Source organism: Musca domestica, unplaced genomic scaffold (genome assembly GCF_030504385.1).
Source record: "Musca domestica strain aabys unplaced genomic scaffold, Musca_domestica.polishedcontigs.V.1.1 81, whole genome shotgun sequence".
In the NCBI taxonomy this organism is placed as follows: Eukaryota; Metazoa; Arthropoda; class Insecta; order Diptera; family Muscidae; genus Musca; species Musca domestica.
Genome location: NW_026712412.1, coordinates 2,693,915 through 2,717,918, shown reverse-complemented (window position 1 = coordinate 2,717,918; position 24,004 = coordinate 2,693,915). Strand labels below are relative to the sequence as shown.

The following is a 24,004-nucleotide window of genomic DNA, read 5'->3' as shown; positions in this document are numbered from 1 at the left end:
CAGGTCCAGATCTTCCAGCGACTGGAAGAAATAGGAAAAGTCTGATGTTCAAAGACTACGAAATATGCCGCCTACGAACGCTTATGTAACAAACCTACAAGAATGGAATACCACAACTCATGGAGGACAATGATATGAGCTAGCACTAGGCATTTGTTGCCACCCTAACGCCGTCTATTGTTTGGTAAGTAACGACTGCTACTCCATGCACTTGAGACCATTTATGTTTTTTTTTTTTGTCATCACACCTATTAGTATGAAATCAGCGTACATAGGGTGTATATTGAACTTATTTACTAGTGCGAAGTCATTGACAGCCTGTTCCACGATATCGAAAGGGAAGGAAAGCTAGCCACTCACGAAGTGGACCTGCATGGGCAGCTTTTGTCATAAACCATTACAATACTCAAATGGGAAACTTGAATAAAAAATTCGGTGAATAATGTACATCATCATCAGAATAGAGAATGTAAGGAGGTAACGTTATGTCGGGGCTATACGAAGACGTGGCCATCAAAAACAATTTTCTGTCATAGGCTGTAGTATCCATTACGAACTACAAACATCAAATTTGAAAGAATTCCCGTGATATATATGTGTATATATATATGTGTATATATATATAGTAAATAAGTTCAATATACACCCTATGTACGCTGATTTCATACTAATAGGTGTGATGACAAAAAAAAAAAACATAAATGGTCTCAAGTGCATGGAGTAGCAGTCGTTACTTACCAAACAATAGACGGCGTTAGGGTGGCAACAAATGCCTAGTGCTAGCTTATATAATTGTCCTCCATGAGTTGTGGTATTCCATTCTTGTAGGTTTGTTACATAAGCGTTCGTAGGCGGCATATTTCGTAGTCTTTGAACATCAGACTTTTCCTATTTCTTCCAGTCGCTGGAAGATCTGGACCTGCATAGACAATTTTCTGTCACAGGCTGTAGCATCCACTACGAACTTCAAATACAATATCTCAAACAATTTCGTTGAGTATTGTACCTAAAATCGTCAAAAAACCGAATATTGAGAAGTACTAATATATATGGCGCATATACGAAGACCTGTCAAAGGCTGTAGCATCCATTACGAACATCAAATACAACATCTCAAACAATTTCGGTGAGTATTGTGCATAAAATCGTCAAAATACCGAATATAGGGAAGTACTGATATTTGGGGCCTATACGAAGACCTGGACCTGCATACACAGTTTTCTATCATAGACTGTAGTTCCCATTACTAACTCTAAATACATAATTTGAAACTAATCCTGTGAATAATGACGCTAAAATCATCAAAATACCGAATATAGGGAGGTACCGTTATATGGGGTTTATACGAAGACGTAGACCTGCACAGACAATTTTCTGTCACAAGCGGTGGTTTCCATTTTGAACTTCAAATACCAAATATGAAAAACTTCCGGTGAATAATGTCGCCAAAATCATCAAAAAACCAAATATCCGGCCTACTGGCAGAATAACCATGTGTGCAAAATTTTAGTCTTCTATCTCAATTCGTTCGAAAGATAACAGACGGAGAGACAGACAGACGGACATCGCCAAATCGACTTAGAATTTTACGCTGATCAAGAATATATATACTTTATTAGGTCTGACACTAGTATTTGAAGAAGTTACAAACGGAATGACAAAGTTAATGTACCCTCCAAAGTATGGTGGAAGTATAAAAAAAAACACATTTTATTTTATTACTAATCATAAAAACAATACACAATCATTCTAAATGTTCCATAAATTTTTAAGTTTGAAGAACAATTATTTGTTATATTTTGTTGTTAAATATTTTTGTTTAAAAAATAAAGAATTATTTATGTTGATTGTTCAAAAGAACATATTTTTGCATACAAATATTTTTTACTCTTTTTATTATTTAATAGTTTTATTCTATGTCATCATATAACTGGACGAATTAATTATTGTTTATTTAAAGCAGGGTTCACATAGTATGGGTTATTGCTGAAGTAACTTATTGCTTACTTTACATTTAATGCTAGTTTTAGTAATATCCAAAATCTATACATTATTACATAATTTAAGTGTTGTACTTTCCTTTACATTAGTAAACATTTTTGGTGACCCCGATGTGATCCTAAGAAGGATAAAATTCAAGAGATTCACTGATAAATTTCAATTTTCCCTCCAACAGTTGTAAGCAGTTTGGAACACTTATTGGTGAAAGGAACAAACTGGCTCCGCATAGCTAGCAACAAGTTTCAAGAGCCAGAAAAATCAATAGGTGGACGACAGTTCCATGCCATAGAAGGACCCACATCACACGTAGTAGCTGGGAATGAATATTTGTAACGACACTTTTTGTTCCACTTTGTAATCTCTACTTAAGTGGATTACTGGTTTCAATGTATTTTTCTAAAAATATTGAAATGCCATGAATTTAATTTTATGTTTTTTTCTAGCCGATTTTATGTCTTTTCATTCACAACTTCTTCTTGTTTTTAACAAAATAAAAAAATGACGTTCCCATTCGGTTCTTTTTTATTGAACTGTTTTTAATTTTAGTAGATAAATTTGTAATAAATTTCAATTTTTTGACCATTGTTGTTCATATTCAATCAGTGTTTATGTTAACCCATGACTGTAAACATGTGTATGTATGTGTGTTTATATTATTGACATCATTTTGTTTTGATGTTATGTATGGGCCCAATGGTAAATAACGAACATGTTATAGCAAAGTCATAAACAGTGGCACTTAATGTAGCTTTAAATAACTAAACCAAACTCAGGCCCTTCATTTTATGAAAACGTTATTTATTAAAAGCAAAGACCATAAAATGAACTCGCTGACAAAGTCCATAAGTTTAAATTGTCTGTCATTTTAATACCAAGGCATAATCCGTACATGAAATGAATAGTTCGGTTGATCCCATGTCGCATACCCACATGGTTTCCTCATCATGGAATATGGTTGTGTACTTTGAGCTGAAACCATATTTACAATCATTAGACCAAACGGATTTGAAGAAGCCAGCAAAACAGCAGACATCTGTTGTTGACGCTACGGTAAATCTTTTGAAGAGAACAAAAGAGGAAGTTAATTCGTATTTTACAGATACCAAAGGAAAAATTGAGAATATAAGTGCTACGATGAATGAGAATTACTTAGCAAAACAAATTCATGAGCTTTTGCAAGAATGTGACGAGGTTCAAAAAGAGGTCATTGACGCATTAATTGATGTAAACACGAGGTGCTCTGCCTGAGAAATGTGTACTGCCAAGAATGGAATTAAAAGAGACCTTACATTTGATGACGGGTCAGGGAACTTCTGAGGGGTCCCAACTGGCACTATATAAAAATACCACTGTTCAATCGGCAGTCATTCCAGTTCTACAGAGTAATTCCGACACCATTTGAAGGAGGAGATGCGATTTTGATAGCTCTTGTGAATTCCCTGTATATTGTATACAACTTTGAATTGGATCCTTCCATTTCTTAACACATACTGAATGAGACGTTGGGTGAATAGATAATGTGAGAAGAGAATTTTCCATGGAGAGATGCAACTACAAATAATTGTGAATTTTCTTCTATGATGAGATAGAAGAAAAGCCTTATTGGATGCCATTGAAACGAAATAACAATTGGCTTTTTAAGTTGTTTTCCAGTACAACAGCTCATCTGCTATGAACCCGCAAACAACAGACGATTATGGAACTTCCAGAGCAAGAACCTCTCACGCTGGATGCAGACCCTACAACGAGGATCGGTAAAGTGACTTTGGCAGCTACGCACACAGTACATAACGAGATAACAACAGAATTCGGTTAGTTTCTTCTGAAGGATGTAAACCCGGACGAAAAATAATCTATTCGTGGACAAGTTAAAGAAAGAAAATGTGAAATTGATAGGCTTAAAGCTCTATCACATCTCATCACTCGTAGCCTTTATATTAGTAATTATAGTAATAATAATTCTAATTGTATTATTTATAAGCTTTCCTCTAATAAAGAATGCAAATCCCCCGAGGCCAGGATGTCTAAATAATCTATTCGCCGCCCGGGAGAATGTTCATAAAACTTTGAACATGATAGACAATAGGAATAAATTAGATATCTAGGCGGTCTAGGTTCAATTTTTATGTATTTTTAGTCCAACACATTAGAATATTTGTATATGTGTGCTCATGTATGATAAAATCATAAGAGGTGATAACACTTTACGCATTGATAATAAAGAATATTCTCACATAAACATGTGCTCAGAGGGAGAGTAAATGTGTGTTGAGTTAGGCATATGTATAGAATTAGAAATATCAGGTGTTGTAGTCTTAAACAGATGCATAAAACTAAACCACCTAAGATTTCTGTTGTGTCTTAGCACGTAAGTAATCTATTTTTCTCAATAAAATTAGAGAAAACAACATCGAGTAAAACGAGAGGGAACATTAAATTAATAATTTTGAATTATTAGAACCACTTAAATCTCTTATTAGAAATACAGATCTAAACAACAAGAGTCTCCGTTCCATAGTCGGGAGATCATTAAGTTTAATCTTAATGTCTAATTGATAGGTTTCACCTTTTCTACCAAATGTCCAATTTGGCCTGTCATGTTGTTGGACCCCTAATTATACCTACTCTTAATTCATCTTATCATCTCTTTTTGTAAGAATACGTCAAATTTTTATTTTACCAATTCATTTCTAGGCATTTATTATTTAAAAGGAAATTAATTTGAATAAGCATCTTCAATCATATATTTAACCCGCCAATGGTGACGCACTGGTCTGTGAGACCGGTTGTGTTAAAAAATTCGTATAACTCTTTTCACCGTTATTCGTTTTTGTTGCGATTTCGAGTAGCTGTAGCTAAGTACATCCCCCACCGTCAGTGCATGACGAAACTGCTTAGTGAACACAAGTTCGTGTATTTTTGTTCTACCCTGGTGTGTGAGACCGTGAGTCACCGTTTGTGTAAGTAAAATAATCAAGAATTATTTTTTTACTATTCGCGTTTTTATTAAGTTTATTATAATTTGTTGCTGTTTTATTGTAAATATATGTGTACTTGTGTGTTTACATGTGTATGTATATATGTGTTTTATAATATAAATTTTTTTACAGCATGTCTTATGAAAGCTTCCAGCGTCAGCTTGAAGATCTTCTACAAGGAACAATATTTGATTTTTTTTTTTTTTTTTTGGAAGGATACCAATTTTGTTCATTTTATAAAAGTTCATATTGTCGAAAGACTAATTAACATTATTTTCTTGAATTAATATGTGATTTTTTTATTTTTTCTTAATTTTAAAAAATGAATTGCTAAAACATTGTTATTTTTAGTGCTCTATTTAAAAATGTCTGTGAGCTTTAATATTGAAATAAAAGAGCTTAAAATGATTAAATATCTTTATTTTATTGTCAAAGTGGATAAATAATAAAAAAAATATTAACTATTAGTCATACGTTTCGAAAAAACTTCAGTTGAAATCCCCGGTGCATGAGACCGGCGTCACCATTAATCAAAGTCAAATTAGCGTCACCATTGGCGGGTTAAGGATGTAATTGTATCGATAATACATCGGTTAATTTTTATAGATAAAAAAATCAAAAAACTTTATACAAATCTTAGGATTTCATACATTTAATGGCTTAACATATTCAGTGGGGAATAACAAAAGAAAATATCTGAAATCAACACAAGAGTAGAAAGTAATGTTGTGCACATTTAAGTGATAATAAACTAAGAGATGATGTCGACATTTCTTTTTTTTTTATAGTATGTAATTCAAAGAGAATAATCTTTGATTGGGTCTCATTAGTATATTTTTGTCTTTTAAGGCCTTCAGTAATCTGAATGCTAGATAATATTTTTAACATTTGTGTTTGGGAGAATAGAATCGAATCTCCCTTTTCTTGACAATCGAAGAGGCAATCTATTCTATGGATCAGTCATGAAAAAAGAAAGAACAACCTTATTCTTTGGATGTAGTCTCAATTCTTGATACGGCTTGAAGGATCGTATAGAATAAAATCCTTAAAGAATTCTGTTAAATTTTAAAAATAACGAATATTGCCGTTGTATTGGGGTCTATACGACGTGGACCTACATAGGCATTGTTTGCCATTACCAAATTCAAATTCGAAACTTGAAATAAATGGTGAATAATGTAGCTAAAATCATCAAAATATCGTATATAGGGAGGTACCATTATATCGGAGCTGTGCGAAGACCTGGGCCAGCATAGACAATTTTCTGTCACAGGCTATAGCATCCATTACTAACGTCAAATACAAACAATTCCGGTGGGTATTGTACTTAAACTCGACAAAATACCGAATATAGGGAGGTACTTATATATGGGGCCTATACGAAGAACTGGACCTGCATAGATATTTTTCTGTCACAGACTGTAGTTCCCATTACGAACTATAAATACGTAATTCGGGGGCTATACGAAGACGTGGACCTGCCCAGATAATTTTCCGCCATAGACTGTACTATCCTTTTGGAACTTCAAATACCAAAGTTAAAACAATTCTGGTGAATAATGTCGCTAAAATCATCAAAATACCGAACGTCGGGAGGTACCGTTATATGGGGGCTATATGAAAACGTTGACCTACATGGCCCATTTGCGAACTTAACCTGCCTACTGGAAAAATAAACACGTGGGCAAAATTTTAGCCTTCTATCGCAATTGTTCGAAAGATAGCGTGATTACAACAGACAGACGGACAGACAGACAGATGGACATGGCTAAATCGACTTAGAATTTTACGCTGATCAAGAATATATTTAGTTGGGTCTGACGTAAGTATTTCGAGGAGTTACAAACGGAATGACAAAGTTAATATACCCTCCATAGTATGGTGGAGGGTATAAAAATAGTACAATCCCCCTCTTCGATTGTCAACTTTATTCTCGATCCGTCTCGAAGGACCAATGTTAGTGGGAACAGAGTCCAATCTCCCTCTTCGATTGCCAACTCTATTCTTTATTCGGATCCTGCTCGGAGGATTAATGTAGAAAAGGAGAAAACAAAGAACAACCTTATTCTTTGGATGTAGTTTCAATTCTGATTTTATTTCAAAAATATGTTCCTCAACTACTACTGAAACTAATCTTGCTTAGCCTAATCGCAGCCACACAATTTTAAAATATTTATTCTTTATTGCTAGATTCTTCCAGCGCCTCAACCTTACTCAAAAATATGTACAATATATTTGTACAATTAGGATGGGCTATGTCGGATTAATTTCTCTCATGCGATATAATAAACTTAAAGATTATGAATATACACTCGTTATAAAATTTCGTCAAATTAGACATACAATGTTCCTGACTATTATCATAAAATCGATATAGATATAATTTATTTACATTGATGGATTTTAAATAGAATTAAAAAGAAAGGGTTATTTTATTCCAAGTTCACGTAAGACAAATATAATGTACGAATGTATTGATTCTTATTTAGATAAATGCATTCTGTTTATGATTTCATAATATCTGACTCAATATTAAATCGTAGAGTAAGATTTCCTTTTGGAGGGTTATTACTTTTTTGAGCAGGTATTTCTTCAATCATAAATTATGATATAACACTTTGAAAAAATGTCTGGCGTAATTGGTAGCAAATATGGCCATTAGAGTTTTCGGACCAAACAGAGATGACGATTAGCGCTGGCATACGCTTTTGGAAAATACCATTTTGATTTTCGTTGATATAACGGTAATATTTATATAACGAGAATATTTATTATGGTGATGACATTAACGTCTTATGATCGCATTGTTCAGGGCTTGACCTCGGAATCAGTTTTTTTACTTCTTGGATGCGAAACTGAGCGTTGTTTGATGAGACGTAGATCAAAGATCTCTTAACGGATTTAGTGTTTCGGGTTTTTTTGTGATGCAAGTTTTCCACAACGTCCGAATCCGGTAGATGTCACAGATATAATATGGAAACCCGGAATTACCCTGTAGATAATTTTTCAGGTGGATTTTGACTTTTAAGGACAATTATGTTGATAGCAATTTCTTAAGATTGCATGGAAGGAACACAGCTGGCCAACATGGCGGAGGATACCCAACTTCAACACCAATGAGATTGTATCCTGATCTATTCTAACAAAATTTAGGTTTTCTTCTAAAATGGCTGTACGGAATTATAGATTGTTCACTTCGGATTCACTGTATGTTGGCAAGACTGGCAAGACTTCATTTAATATCTTGATGAGAAAGTTTTTTCAAAGTATATCCAAAGGAAAATGATCTGATCTCTTTAAAGGTTTTCATTAAAAGGAACTATAAATGTTGGCTGGATGAAGACAATCTTAAGTTGGTTGCTAAAAAAATAGGAGAAAAATGAAATTAAGAAAAAGAAAATATAGAAATAGGTGAAGAAGCAGAATTAGGTTTGCCACATTCACAGCGTTGGAGGGTATTAAAAGTTCGGCCCGGCCGAACTTAATGTTTTTTTAATTGTTTCAAGTAAGTTCGTATCCCTGCAATCAGCGAACGGTTTACGAGTCCGATTGTGGGGAGTACAGTGTGGTGTGGGTATGTTTGACGTCATACGATGTTAAAAAGGCATTAAACTCATCCGAACGGAATTGACTTCCATTATCTGAAACTATAGTTTCCGGGACGCCGTATGACATGAAAAATATTTTTTAAATGAAAGTCTTGCATTGGCGAAGCTGTGAACTTCCTTAATGGGCAATGCTAAGGAAATTTCGAGTGATGGTCTAAAACAATTAAAATTCCAATATGTCCCGACGTACTACGGGGATATGGACTTAGTAAGTCGGTGTATAATTTTGGGAATGGACGGATTAATTCGGACTTTTAACCCATTGAGGGTTCTTCACCATATTTGCCATGCCCCTATGTGCTGCTTCAGGAGCAATGTGAGATTTGGCTAAAACTTGGTTACATAATTTCATAGGGAAATATAATTTCCAGCAGTTTTGATCTTTTCTTCTTCATCATCACCCGTATAGTGATCAGTTCTGTGATAGACATATTTATCAACAATTTTCAAGTCTGGGTATTTACCGGAAATATCTTCTAACGGAATCCGAGACAAAGCTTCTGGGACATCATATTCTCTACCTTTTCTATGGCTGATGGTGAAACTATAAGACTGTAATTTATACTGAATCCACTGACATTTCTTCTTTGTGGAAATAACTTCCGTGATGGAAAATGTTTCGGTGATAAATCATAAGAAAACGCCTATACCAACCTATGGTCCAAGAAACCCTCTAACTAGCATCAAGTTTTTAGGTACTGGCCAGTTGGAAATAGCTGTAATTTTCTCAAGATCATTTGTGATTCCTCCGCTGCCAGTCACGTAGACAAGGTAATTTACCTTAGTTACACAGAAATTATACGTAATCTATCCAAAACGTTCGAGAAACTCAAAAATGATATTATATTTTTAATATGAAATATATTTAACGAATTACAACTTTTTGGGATTATAGAAATTATTCTGCCACAGAAAAGAACCACTCATTTACTACGATGGCGAAGTGGGTGATCAAATATCAATGAATTAAATGTCAGTAAAGACAACTATAACAAGCTATCATAAGCTAAGTCAAAGAAATAGCTATGAATTATAAGTAAGTGAAAGTTTAAAGTGCTAGAGTTACTCTCCCTTGATTGTATTCTGCTTCGTTTTAGTTTCTGATAACTTTATAAATGGAAATGCCGGCAATGACAAATAGTGCCGATCTAAGTGTTGTGAACACAATGAGCCATATGAGCCATACATTAGCTGAAATTTTGTTTGTTTTGTACTATGCATATCCGAGTCGGTTGTCTGTTTGATATTTTTGCCATCTATTATTTTTGTAATAATTTAGAGTTTTCTTTTCAGGTGTTTCAAGTTCTGAATAATAAAGATGTGGTGTCTGGTGTGAAACAAATATATATTTATGTTCGACTTATTCGGTGCCAAGAGGTTTTGACGTTAGGCCTTCATGGATGAATAATGAAAGTCATAACCATAATTAAATTAAAATGAATAATTGTAGTTTTTGGTTTTATTTTCTAATTACCTGATACGTAAGGAGCTGAGTTAACTCGTAAAGATAGGGATTTAGCACGGATAAAGGAAAACGATGTGTTTAGAGCGCTCTGTCTAAAACCAATATCTTAGTTCAGTGTCAGTCTAGTCAAAAACTCAGAAACGTTTTGCAGATTTGGAAATCGTTCTTGGAATAAGAAATTACGTATTATTGACAGTTGTTATTCGAATCGTCCACAAACCACATAATTGGACTGGCAATATAAAGTAAAATTAGAGGGAGTAAGGACGATTTTAAGCCGCAATACCTTTGGCGTGATATGTTCATATTAACTTGCCTTCCATGCCTTCTAAAATGTAATAATGCTGCCCAAGTTTTTCTTTAACTTTGACTTTTAAAAAGACAGGAGCTATCTTAGAATTGAAGGCCTTTTCCTGGCTGCTTTGGGGTAAGTTCCGACGACAGACAATAAGACCTATGTGGACATATTGTGGTCTTCTTGTGAAATTGTAGGAGGTTCTATTCTGCTCATAAGACTCCTTTATATGCTATCTTATGTCGTGACGGATAATTTGTAATCTGCCATCCTTGCATAATTTTATATAGGGTAGGTCAAGCAGAATCAGTTTTCGGAGAATCTCATATGACGATGCGTGAGTGGCCATATCCCACATCAACCCATACAGTGCATGATATGAAGAACATTGTATGGATTGGTGTAAGGAATTTCGTAGAGCACAACTAATATGGCTGAGTTTTCCATCCCATTGCTTGTGATCCTTTTTATTATCTTTGTCATTCCGTTTGTAAGTTCCCTAAATATTCATCGTAGATCCCATAAAGTATATATATTCATAGTCAGCATAATGTTGTAAGTCGATTTAATGATGTCCGTCTGTTGAAATCACGATACAGACCAGAACAATTGTGTCTAGGATGGTTGGTATTGAAAATCAGATATATCGGTCCACGTTTTGTTATAGCCGCCATATAACGGTACCACCCGATATTTGGTATTATGATAATCTTCGCAATGTTTTTTCCACGGATTTGTCTAGAAATTGGTATATGTAGGTAATTATGGGTTGAAAATTGCATATATTAGTCCACGTTTTTGTACAGACTCCATAAACGGTACCACCCGGTATTCGGTATTTTGATGATTTTCGTCGCATTTTCCACGGATTTGTCTAAAAATTGATATTTGTACGTCATGACGGGTTCTTGCTCCGTTGGCGAAACATTGTACGTATGGGTCCACGTCTTGGTATAGACCCCTTATAACGGGATTGATGATTTGATAGATGACAATACTCGATGTATAAAATTGCTTATAGAGGTTCCCGCTTTGGTATGGCCCCATAAAACGGCCTCAATCAATTTATGGTTTTTTGATAAATTTAACTGCATTATACAAACGGTCTTACTTTTATGTAGAAATGTTTCCTTTACCCTAAGTTGGAGGGTATTAACAGTTCGGCCCGGCCGAACTTAGTGTTTAATGTAATGCAATCATTGAACGGCTGACGAGTCCGATTGTGAGGAGTACAGTGTGGTGTAGATATATTCGACGTCATACGATGTTAAAAACGCATTAAACTCATCCGAACGGAATTGACTTCCACTATCTGAAACGATAGTTTCCGGGACGCCGTATACATGAAAAATATTTTTTAAAAGAAAGTCTTGAATTGGTGAAGCTGTGAACTTCCTTAATGGGCAATGCTAAGGGAATTTCGAGTGATGGTATAAAACAATTAAAATTCTAATATGTCCCGACGTACTACGGGGATGTGGACTTAGTAAGTCGATGCATAATCTTGGGAATGGACGGACTAATTCGGACTATTGACCCATTGGGGGTTTCTTCACCATATTTGGGGCCCTGGTCATTATGCATACATCGCAATTGCGAACTTATTCCCGGACGTCCGAAACCATGGCAGGTCAAAAGAAAGTTCGCCTGATGAGTTCTGGGGTTTTTGCCATGCCCCTACGTGCCGTCAGATGTTTAGACTTATCATCGAGGCTAATCTGTCAAAAAGCTCCTTTTAGGTCTAACTTTGATATTATATGTGCCTTGTGAAGAAGAGAAAATATTCCATCCATGTTAAGTAGCTGATATGCATTCTTTTTAGTCACCGAATTCAATTTACGGGCGTCAAGTCATAGTCGAATTTTATTAGGCTTAACAACTAGCCTCATCGGCGAACTGCAGGAGGAATTAGAAGGCTCAATGACGCCAAGCTCCAACATCGTTTCGATCTCTCCAAATATTAGCTCTTCGACCGCTGGTGAAAGGGGATAGAATCGCTATTTAATAGGCCGTGCATCACCGACATCAATTGAGTGTTTGATGAGACTAGTTTCTGAGCTCTGAGTGGAAGAACTTGGAAATAGCTCATTGACAGCGTTTAGCTGTTTTCGCTCTTGATAAGACAAAGGAATGAAAGTATCATCAATTTTTTAGATATATAAATTTCAGGCGAAATTTCAATGAAAGAAACATCCAGAGTAAATAAACCTGCGGTAATACTGGCAATAATGTCGGTCGGACCCCTTTTCTAAAAGAGAAAATGATTTCCAAAAATCAACCTCGAGAATTATTCTCTGGAAAATTGAGGGGATAATAACAATTTGAAGGATTATACTCTCGTCTCTCTCTTTTAACATTAAGTTCAAATCGCTTGTGGAGAAAAAACTTTGGATAGATAATATCTGTATTCTCCTTTTGAAGGGAAAATTCAGGGTAACTTATTCTCTTAAGAACTTTTATATTCCTCTTCTTCAGATCTGTATCTTGATGGTAACTATTGGTATCATTATGATGTTTTAAGTCTGAAGGTTTTTGTTTGAGCTCTTGGTTTTGGTCGGTACTAAGAGAAGAACTATTACTATGGTCAGGATTCGATAAATTTAATGATCCCTCGTTTAGACTTGGTCCTTTTGAAGGCCCATTGGTCTTAAGTTTTTAGACGCACGCCCCCTTCCAATGCTTAATGTGTACACAGTGGCTTGTACACATTTTTAGTGCCACAACCGTAGCAAAAAATGGTTGTAGATTCTAGGCAGTATTGCTCATGACGACCAGAATTGCCACAATTCCAGCTATTATAATTGCGTCAATATATGTCATAGGTTTCACCATGCTTTTGCTTGCGATTCCTAATCCCCTCCCTCAGGTCAAAAGTAGACTTTTTGTCTATGTATTTCCCGCGAATTACTTTACAAAATTCTTCCTATTTTATAAATTTCCAGCTAAAAGTATATTCATATTTTTGCATATTACACGGAAATCGCTGTCGAAGTTGTCATTTGTAAGGGTGGTAACCCTATACAAAAATGCGTCGATAGTAAGACCGCTTTTAGAGCCATCAAAATTGGGACCCCAATTGTTAATTATTGACATGACTTTATCTGCGTGAATATTGGTAAATGTAGAGGAATTGGACGGAAATTTGAACTAATGGGATATTGACAATATTATTGATATTACCCAATAGATTTGGATTTATGGTAACGTTAGCATTCGAAATGCTTCCAACATTGTCCCTTGGTATTGATGAGGTAGAAAATACATTATCTGCTCTAAAGTCGTTGCCAGGTTAATTTATAGGATTGGTTGTTGTTTTTGTAGGATTTTGAGACAAATTTAGTATTCGAGTAATATAAATCTTTATCATGCGATTGATTTCGCCATAATCAATACCAATACAAACAATATTTTTTTTTCGGAATTTGTTGCTGATATGATTGGTAATTACTATTAACTGGCATGTCCTGAAATAAATTACCACATGCACTTCGCGTGTTATACGATAGAGCCATGGCTCCTCTTCCTTTACCTCTTTTAGCTTGCTTGGGTATAGGGCGTCTCTTTGGCGTGACAATATATGTCCTTAATTTATTTAGTTGGCACTGATGCTGACAGACAGGACATCACGAAGGTGCCGATAAATGAGATTGTATGCATTCTATGGAAGTTGTGTGAGCATTGGTTATTGAACAAGCAATCCCTTTCTTCGCTTAGGGGTTCACTACAAATCTGACAAGCAGACGACCCTATATTAGTCGAAGCTGGAGCCTGTTCTTCATTGAGTTCCAAATGAAGATATATGCCAATAACAATAATCCGAAAAAAGGAAAAAAATCGGAACTTTCATAGAAATACGATCAGAACTAATTTTTAAAGATTTAACCAAATTATAACACAAAATATCATAGTTAATCAAAAAATATAAGCAGTAGTTTTAACGCAAAAAAGACAAATAATTTTGGTGTGTCTTACTAGGAATGAAAAAATTAGAATAAAGTTATATAAAATCTTGCGATTGAAATAATAGGAAAAAACTAATTGGTTTACGAAGTTCCATGTACTAATGTATTGCATTAAAACGCTAACAGCAGTAATAACACAAATCCGCCTGTCAAAATTGTGTCCTTATGACAGAACCAAGAACGGGTTGTAGATTGTCCATCGGCCAACTAACCCGAAGTAAACTCCAAATTGTTGAGAATCCAGAAGAGGGACTCTTGTCCAACTTCAATCAAAACATGTCCACAATACAGATGTTACTGCAGACCCTCTAATAAATACAAAAAAAAAAACAAAATCTGGAAAAAATGGATTAAGCTAGATGAAAGAAAGCTTTAATCTACTATAACCCCAACAAAACAATTTATATCTATGAAATTTTATACTTTCTTGTAATTTCTAGTATTTTCTTTGATTTTAAGTAATTGTCTTTATACCCTCTCCAACCTAATGTAGTTGTTGGACCCCTAATTATATCCACTATTAATTTAATTTAATTTGTCGATCTTTTTTGTAAACATACGTCACATTTTTAATTTACCAATTCATTCCTAGGCATTTATTATTTAAAAGGAAATTAATTTGAATAAGCATCTTCAATCATATATTTTAGGAAGTAATTGTATCGATAATACATCGATTAATTTTTATAGATAAAAAAAATCAAAAAAGTTTATACAAATCTCTTTCATACCTTTTAATGGCTTAATATTTTCAGTGGGGAATAACAAACGAAAATAACTGAAATCAACACATGAGTAGAAAGTAATGTAGTGCACATTTAAGTGATAATAAACTAAGAGATGATGTCGACATTTAGTTTTTTTTTTAATAGTATTTAATTCAAAGAGAATAATCTTTGATTGGTCTCTCATTAGTATATTTTCGTCCAATCCCTCTCTTCGATTGTCAACTTTATTCTCGATCCGTCTCGAAGGACCAATGTTAGTGAGAACAGCGCCCAATCTCCCTCTTTGATTGCCAGCGTCTAGCTGTTTTCGCTCTTGATAAGACAAAGGAATGAAAGTATCATCAATTTTTTAGATATATAAATTTCAGGCGAAATTTCAATGAAAGAAACATCCAGAGTAAATAAACCTGCGGTAGTACTGGCAATAATGTCGGTCGGATCCCTTTTCTAAAAGAGAAAATGATTTCCAAAAATCAACCTCGAGAATTATTCTCTGGGAAATTGAGGGCATAATAAAAATATGATGGATTTTACTCTCGTCTCTCTCTGTTAAGATGAAGTTCTCATCGCTTGCGGAGAAACAACTTTGAATAGATGATACCTGTATTCTCCGTTTGAAGGGAAAATTCAGGGTAACTTAGTCTCATAAGAACTTTAATATTCCTATTCTTCAGATCTGTATCTTGATGGTAACTATTGGTATCATTATGCTGTTTTACATCTGAGCCCTTGGTTTTGGTCGGTACTGAGAGAAGAACTATTACTATGGTCAAGGTTCGATAAATTTAATGATCTCTCGTTTAGACTTGGTCCTTTTGAGGGCCCATTGGTCTTAAGTTTTTTGACGCACGTCCCCTTCCAATGCATAATGTGTACACAGTGGCTTGTACACATTTTTAGTGCCACAACCGTAGCAAAAAATGGTTGTAGCTTCTAGGCAATATTGCTCATGACGACCAGAGTTGCTACAATTCCAGCTATTATAATTGGATTCATTTTTGTTGATGGCTTCGACGATCATCGGTCTTGTCAGTCTGTCGGCTATAGATGAAGGTGCGTCAATATATGATTCATAGGTTTCACCAGGCTTTTGCTTGCGATTCCTAATCTCCTCCCTCAGGTCAAAAGAAGACTTCATGTCTTTGTATTTCCCACGAATTACTTTACAAAATTCTTTCTTTGTTATAAATTTCCAGCTAAAAGTATATTCATATTTGGGACCCCAATTGTTAATTATTGACGTGACTTTATCTGCGTGAATATTGGTAAATGTAGAGGAATTGGACGGAAATTTGAAATAATGGGATATTGACAATATTATTGATATTACCCAATAGATTTGGATTTATGGTAACGTTAGCATTCGAAATGCTTCCAACATTGTCCCTTGGTATTGATGAGGTAGAAAATACATTATCTGCTCTAAAGTCGTTGCCAGGTTAATTTATAGGATTGGTTCTTGTTTTTGTAGGATTTTGAGACAAATTTAGTATTCGAGTAATATAAATCTTTATCATGCGATTGATTTCGCCATAATCAATACCAATACAAACAATATTTTTTTCGGAATTTGTTGCTGATATGATTGGTAATTACTATTAACTGGCATGTCCTGAAATAAATTACCACATGCACTTCGCGTGTTATACGATAGAGCCATGGCTCCTCTTCCTTTACCTCTTTTAGCTTGCTTGGGTATAGGGTGTCTCTTTGGCGTGACAACATATGTCCTTAATTTATTTAGTTGGCACTGATGCTGACAGACAGGACATCACGAAGGTGCCGATAAATGAGATTGTATGCATTCTATGGAAGTTGTGTGAGCATTGGTTATTGAACAAGCAATCCATTTCTTCGCTTAGGGGTTCACTACAAATCTGACAAGCAGACGACCCCATATTAGTCGAAGCTGGAGCCTGTTCTTCAGGCCTAGCTTCTGTTTGTTCAATCCTAATAAGATTTGTGTGCAAAAATTGAGTTCCAAATGAAGATATATGCCAATAACAATAATCCGAAAAAAGGAAAAAAATCGGAACTTCCATAGAAATACGATCAGAACTAATTTTTAAAGATTTAACCAAATTATAACACAAAATATCATAGTTACTACAAAAAATATAAGCAGTAGTTTTAACGCAAAAAATACAAATAATTTTGGTGTGTCTTACTAGGAATGAAAAAATTAGAATAAAGTTATATAAAAGCTTGCGATTGAAATAATAGGAAAAAACTAATTGGTTTACGAAGTTCCATGTACTAATGTATTGCATTAAAACGCTAACAGCAGTAATAACACAAATCCGCCTGTCAAAATTGTGTCCTTATGACAGAACCAAGAACGGGTTGTAGATTGTCCATCGGTCAACTAACCCGAAGTAAACTCCAAATTGTTGAGAATCCAGAAGAGGGATTCTTGTCCAATTTCAATCAAAACGTGTCCACAATACAGATGTTACTGCAGACCCTCTAATAAATACAAAAAAAACAAAATCTGGAAAAAATGGATTAAGCTAGATGAAAGAAAGCTTTAATCTACTATAACCCCAACAAAACAATTTATATCTATGAAATTTTATACTTTCTGGTAATTTCTTATATTTTCTTTGATTTTAAGTAATTGTCTTTATACCCTCTCCAACCTAATGTAGTTGTTGGACCCCTAATTATATCCACTCTAAATTTAATTTATTGACCCTTTTTGTAAGAATACGTCACATTTGTATTTTACCAATTCATTTCTAGGCAAAAGAAAATTAATATGAATAAGCATATTCAATCATATTTTTAAGGAAGTAATTGTATCGATTATACATCGGTTAATTTTTATAGATAAAAAAATCAAAAAACTTTATACAAATCTTAGGATTTCATACCCTTTAATAGATTAATATATTCAGTGCGGAATAACAAAAGAAAATAACTGAAATCAACACATGAGTAGAAAGTAATGTAGTGCACATTTAAGCGATAATAAACTAAGAGATGATGTCGACATCTAGTTTTTTTTAATAGTATGTAATTCAAAGAGGATAATCTTTGATTAGTCTCTCATTAGTATATTTTCGTCTTTTATTCACCACAATACAATGGTAAAGAGTTTTCAATTGACAATTGACATAAGAAAACGCCTATACCAACCTATGGTCCAAGAAACCCTCTAACTAGCATCAAGTTTTTAGGTACTGGCCAGTTGGAAATAGCTGTAATTTTCTCAAGATCATTTGTGATTCCTCCGCTGCCAGTCACGTAGACAAGGTAATTTACCTTAGTTACACAGAAATTATACGTAATCTATCCAAAACGTTCGAGAAACTCAAAAATGATATTATATTTTTAATATGAAATATATTTAACGAATTACAACTTTTTGGGATTATAGAAATTATTCTGCCACAGAAAAGAACCACTCATTTACTACGATGGCGAAGTGGGTGATCAAATATCAATGAATTAAATGTCAGTAAAGACAACTATAACAAGCTATCATAAGCTAAGTCAAAGAAATAGCTATGAATTATAAGTAAGTGAAAGTTTAAAGTGCTAGAGTTACTCTCCCTTGATTGTATTCTGCTTCGTTTTAGTTTCTGATAACTTTATAAATGGAAATGCCGGCAATGACAAATAGTGCCGATCTAAGTGTTGTGAACACAATGAGCCATATGAGCCATACATTAGCTGAAATTTTGTTTGTTTTGTACTATGCATATCCGAGTCGGTTGTCTGTTTGATATTTTTGCCATCTATTATTTTTGTAATAATTTAGAGTTTTCTTTTCAGGTGTTTCAAGTTCTGAATAATAAAGATGTGGTGTCTGGTGTGAAACAAATATATATTTATGTTCGACTTATTCGGTGCCAAGAGGTTTTGACGTTAGGCCTTCATGGATGAATAATGAAAGTCATAACCATAATTAAATTAAAATGAATAATTGTAGTTTTTGGTTTTATTTTCTAATTACCTGATACGTAAGGAGCTGAGTTAACTCGTAAAGATAGGGATTTAGCACGGATAAAGGAAAACGATGTGTTTAGAGCGCTCTGTCTAAAACCAATATCTTAGTTCAGTGTCAGTCTAGTCAAAAACTCAGAAACGTTTTGCAGATTTGGAAATCGTTCTTGGAATAAGAAATTACGTATTATTGACAGTTGTTATTCGAATCGTCCACAAACCACATAATTGGACTGGCAATATAAAGTAAAATTAGAGGGAGTAAGGACGATTTTAAGCCGCAATACCTTTGGCGTGATATGTTCATATTAACTTGCCTTCCATGCCTTCTAAAATGTAATAATGCTGCCCAAGTTTTTCTTTAACTTTGACTTTTAAAAAGACAGGAGCTATCTTAGAATTGAAGGCCTTTTCCTGGCTGCTTTGGGGTAAGTTCCGACGACAGACAATAAGACCTATGTGGACATATTGTGGTCTTCTTGTGAAATTGTAGGAGGTTCTATTCTGCTCATAAGACTCCTTTATATGCTATCTTATGTCGTGACGGATAATTTGTAATCTGCCATCCTTGCATAATTTTATATAGGGTAGGTCAAGCAGAATCAGTTTTCGGAGAATCTCATATGACGATGCGTGAGTGGCCATATCCCACATCAACCCATACAGTGCATGATATGAAGAACATTGTATGGATTGGTGTAAGGAATTTCGTAGAGCACAACTAATATGGCTGAGTTTTCCATCCCATTGCTTGTGATCCTTTTTATTATCTTTGTCATTCCGTTTGTAAGTTCCCTAAATATTCATCGTAGATCCCATAAAGTATATATATTCATAGTCAGCATAATGTTGTAAGTCGATTTAATGATGTCCGTCTGTTGAAATCACGATACAGACCAGAACAATTGTGTCTAGGATGGTTGGTATTGAAAATCAGATATATCGGTCCACGTTTTGTTATAGCCGCCATATAACGGTACCACCCGATATTTGGTATTATGATAATCTTCGCAATGTTTTTTCCACGGATTTGTCTAGAAATTGGTATATGTAGGTAATTATGGGTTGAAAATTGCATATATTAGTCCACGTTTTTGTACAGACTCCATAAACGGTACCACCCGGTATTCGGTATTTTGATGATTTTCGTCGCATTTTCCACGGATTTGTCTAAAAATTGATATTTGTACGTCATGACGGGTTCTTGCTCCGTTGGCGAAACATTGTACGTATGGGTCCACGTCTTGGTATAGACCCCTTATAACGGGATTGATGATTTGATAGATGACAATACTCGATGTATAAAATTGCTTATAGAGGTTCCCGCTTTGGTATGGCCCCATAAAACGGCCTCAATCAATTTATGGTTTTTGATAAATTTAACTGCATTATACAAACGGTCTTACTTTTATGTAGAAATGTTTCCTTTACCCTAAGTTGGAGGGTATTAACAGTTCGGCCCGGCCGAACTTAGTGTTTAATGTAATGCAATCATTGAACGGCTGACGAGTCCGATTGTGAGGAGTACAGTGTGGTGTAGATATATTCGACGTCATACGATGTTAAAAACGCATTAAACTCATCCGAACGGAATTGACTTCCACTATCTGAAACGATAGTTTCCGGGACGCCGTATACATGAAAAATATTTTTTAAAAGAAAGTCTTGAATTGGTGAAGCTGTGAACTTCCTTAATGGGCAATGCTAAGGGAATTTCGAGTGATGGTATAAAACAATTAAAATTCTAATATGTCCCGACGTACTACGGGGATGTGGACTTAGTAAGTCGATGCATAATCTTGGGAATGGACGGACTAATTCGGACTATTGACCCATTGGGGGTTTCTTCACCATATTTGGGGCCCTGGTCATTATGCATACATCGCAATTGCGAACTTATTCCCGGACGTCCGAAACCATGGCAGGTCAAAAGAAAGTTCGCCTGATGAGTTCTGGGGTTTTTGCCATGCCCCTACGTGCCGTCAGATGTTTAGACTTATCATCGAGGCTAATCTGTCAAAAAGCTCCTTTTAGGTCTAACTTTGATATTATATGTGCCTTGTGAAGAAGAGAAAATATTCCATCCATGTTAAGTAGCTGATATGCATTCTTTTAGTCACCGAATTCAATTTACGGGCGTCAAGTCATAGTCGAATTTTATTAGGCTTAACAACTAGCCTCATCGGCGAACTGCAGGAGGAATTAGAAGGCTCAATGACGCCAAGCTCCAACATCGTTTCGATCTCTCCAAATATTAGCTCTTCGACCGCTGGTGAAAGGGGATAGAATCGCTATTTAATAGGCCGTGCATCACCGACATCAATTGAGTGTTTGATGAGACTAGTTTCTGAGCTCTGAGTGGAAGAACTTGGAAATAGCTCATTGACAGCGTTTAGCTGTTTTCGCTCTTGATAAGACAAAGGAATGAAAGTATCATCAATTTTTTAGATATATAAATTTCAGGCGAAATTTCAATGAAAGAAACATCCAGAGTAAATAAACCTGCGGTAGTACTGGCAATAATGTCGGTCGGACCCCTTTTCTAAAAGAGAAAATGATTTCCAAAAATCAACCTCGAGAATTATTCTCTGGAAAATTGAGGGGATAATAACAATTTGAAGGATTATACTCTCGTCTCTCTCTTTTAACATTAAGTTCAAATCGCTTGTGGAGAAAAAACTTTGGATAGATAATATCTGTATTCTCCTTTTGAAGGGAAAATTCAGGGTAACTTATTCTCTTAAGAACTTTTATATTCCTCTTCTTCAGATCTGTATCTTGATGGTAACTATTGGTATCATTATGATGTTTTAAGTCTGAAGGTTTTTGTTTGAGCTCTTGGTTTTGGTCGGTACTAAGAGAAGAACTATTACTATGGTCAGGATTCGATAAATTTAATGATCCCTCGTTTAGACTTGGTCCTTTTGAAGGCCCATTGGTCTTAAGTTTTTAGACGCACGCCCCCTTCCAATGCTTAATGTGTACACAGTGGCTTGTACACATTTTTAGTGCCACAACCGTAGCAAAAAATGGTTGTAGATTCTAGGCAGTATTGCTCATGACGACCAGAATTGCCACAATTCCAGCTATTATAAAAGCGTCAATATATGCCTCATAGGTTTCACCATGCTTTTGCTTGCGATTCCTAATCCCCTCCCTCAGGTCAAAAGTAGACTTTTTGTCTATGTATTTCCCGCGAATTACTTTACAAAATTCTTCCAAATTTCCAGCTAAAAGTATATTCATATTTTGCATATTACACGGAAATCGCTGTCGAAGTTGTCATTTGTAAGGGTGGTAACCCTATACAAAAATGCGTCGATAGTAAGACCGCTTTTAGAGCCATCAAAATTGGGACCCCAATTGTTAATTATTGACATGACTTTATCTGCGTGAATATTGGTAAATGTAGAGGAATTGGACGGAAATTTGAACTAATGGGATATTGACAATATTATTGATATTACCCAATAGATTTGGATTTATGGTAACGTTAGCATTCGAAATGCTTCCAACATTGTCCCTTGGTATTGATGAGGTAGAAAATACATTATCTGCTCTAAAGTCGTTGCCAGGTTAATTTATAGGATTGGTTGTTGTTTTGTAGGATTTTGAGACAAATTTAGTATTCGAGTAATATAAATCTTTATCATGCGATTGATTTCGCCATAATCAATACCAATACAAACAATATTTTTTTTTCGGAATTTGTTGCTGATATGATTGGTAATTACTATTAACTGGCATGTCCTGAAATAAATTACCACATGCACTTCGCGTGTTATACGATAGAGCCATGGCTCCTCTTCCTTTACCTCTTTTAGCTTGCTTGGGTATAGGGCGTCTCTTTGGCGTGACAATATATGTCCTTAATTTATTTAGTTGGCACTGATGCTGACAGACAGGACATCACGAAGGTGCCGATAAATGAGATTGTATGCATTCTATGGAAGTTGTGTGAGCATTGGTTATTGAACAAGCAATCCCTTTCTTCGCTTAGGGGTTCACTACAAATCTGACAAGCAGACGACCCTATATTAGTCGAAGCTGGAGCCTGTTCTTCATTGAGTTCCAAATGAAGATATATGCCAATAACAATAATCCGAAAAAAGGAAAAAAAATCGGAACTTTCATAGAAATACGATCAGAACTAATTTTTAAAGATTTAACCAATTATAACACAAAATATCATAGTTAATCAAAAATATAAGCAGTAGTTTTAACGCAAAAAAGACAAATAATTTTGGTGTGTCTTACTAGGAATGAAAAAAATTAGAATAAAGTTATATAAAATCTTGCGATTGAAATAATAGGAAAAAACTAATTGGTTTACGAAGTTCCATGTACTAATGTATTGCATTAAAACGCTAACAGCAGTAATAACACAAATCCGCCTGTCAAAATTGTGTCCTTATGACAGAACCAAGAACGGGTTGTAGATTGTCCATCGGCCAACTAACCCGAAGTAAACTCCAAATTGTTGAGAATCCAGAAGAGGGACTCTTGTCCAACTTCAATCAAAACATGTCCACAATACAGATGTTACTGCAGACCCTCTAATAAATACAAAAAAAAAACAAAATCTGGAAAAAATGGATTAAGCTAGATGAAAGAAAGCTTTAATCTACTATAACCCCAACAAAACAATTTATATCTATGAAATTTTATACTTTCTTGTAATTTCTAGTATTTTCTTTGATTTAAGTAATTGTCTTTATACCCTCTCCAACCTAATGTAGTTGTTGGACCCCTAATTATATCCACTATTAATTTAATTTAATTTGTCGATCTTTTTGTAAACATACGTCACATTTTTAATTTACCAATTCATTCCTAGGCATTTATTATTTAAAAGGAAATTAATTTGAATAAGCATCTTCAATCATATATTTTAGGAAGTAATTGTATCGATAATACATCGATTAATTTTTATAGATAAAAAAAATCAAAAAAGTTTATACAAATCTCTTTCATACCTTTTAATGGCTTAATATTTTCAGTGGGGAATAACAAACGAAA

The 24,004-nt window shown here is 34.7% G+C and overlaps 1 protein-coding gene across 6 annotated transcripts in view; it reads right to left on the bottom strand.

Moving 5' to 3' along the window:
* The window catches only part of LOC101892885 (putative FERM domain-containing protein FRMD8P1), a 1,829,920-nt gene that overhangs the window by 106,368 nt on the left and 1,699,548 nt on the right, over positions 1-24,004 (bottom strand). Inside the window, exon 14 of one of the 6 annotated variants that reach the window (XM_059131211.1) lies at positions 2,912-3,057. The exons of the other annotated variants lie outside the window; for them this stretch is intronic. The gene's annotated coding sequence lies outside the window, so the exon portion shown is untranslated. Of the gene's footprint in view, positions 1-2,911; positions 3,058-24,004 lie in introns of those variants that run through there. 6 annotated transcript variants of the gene reach the window in all.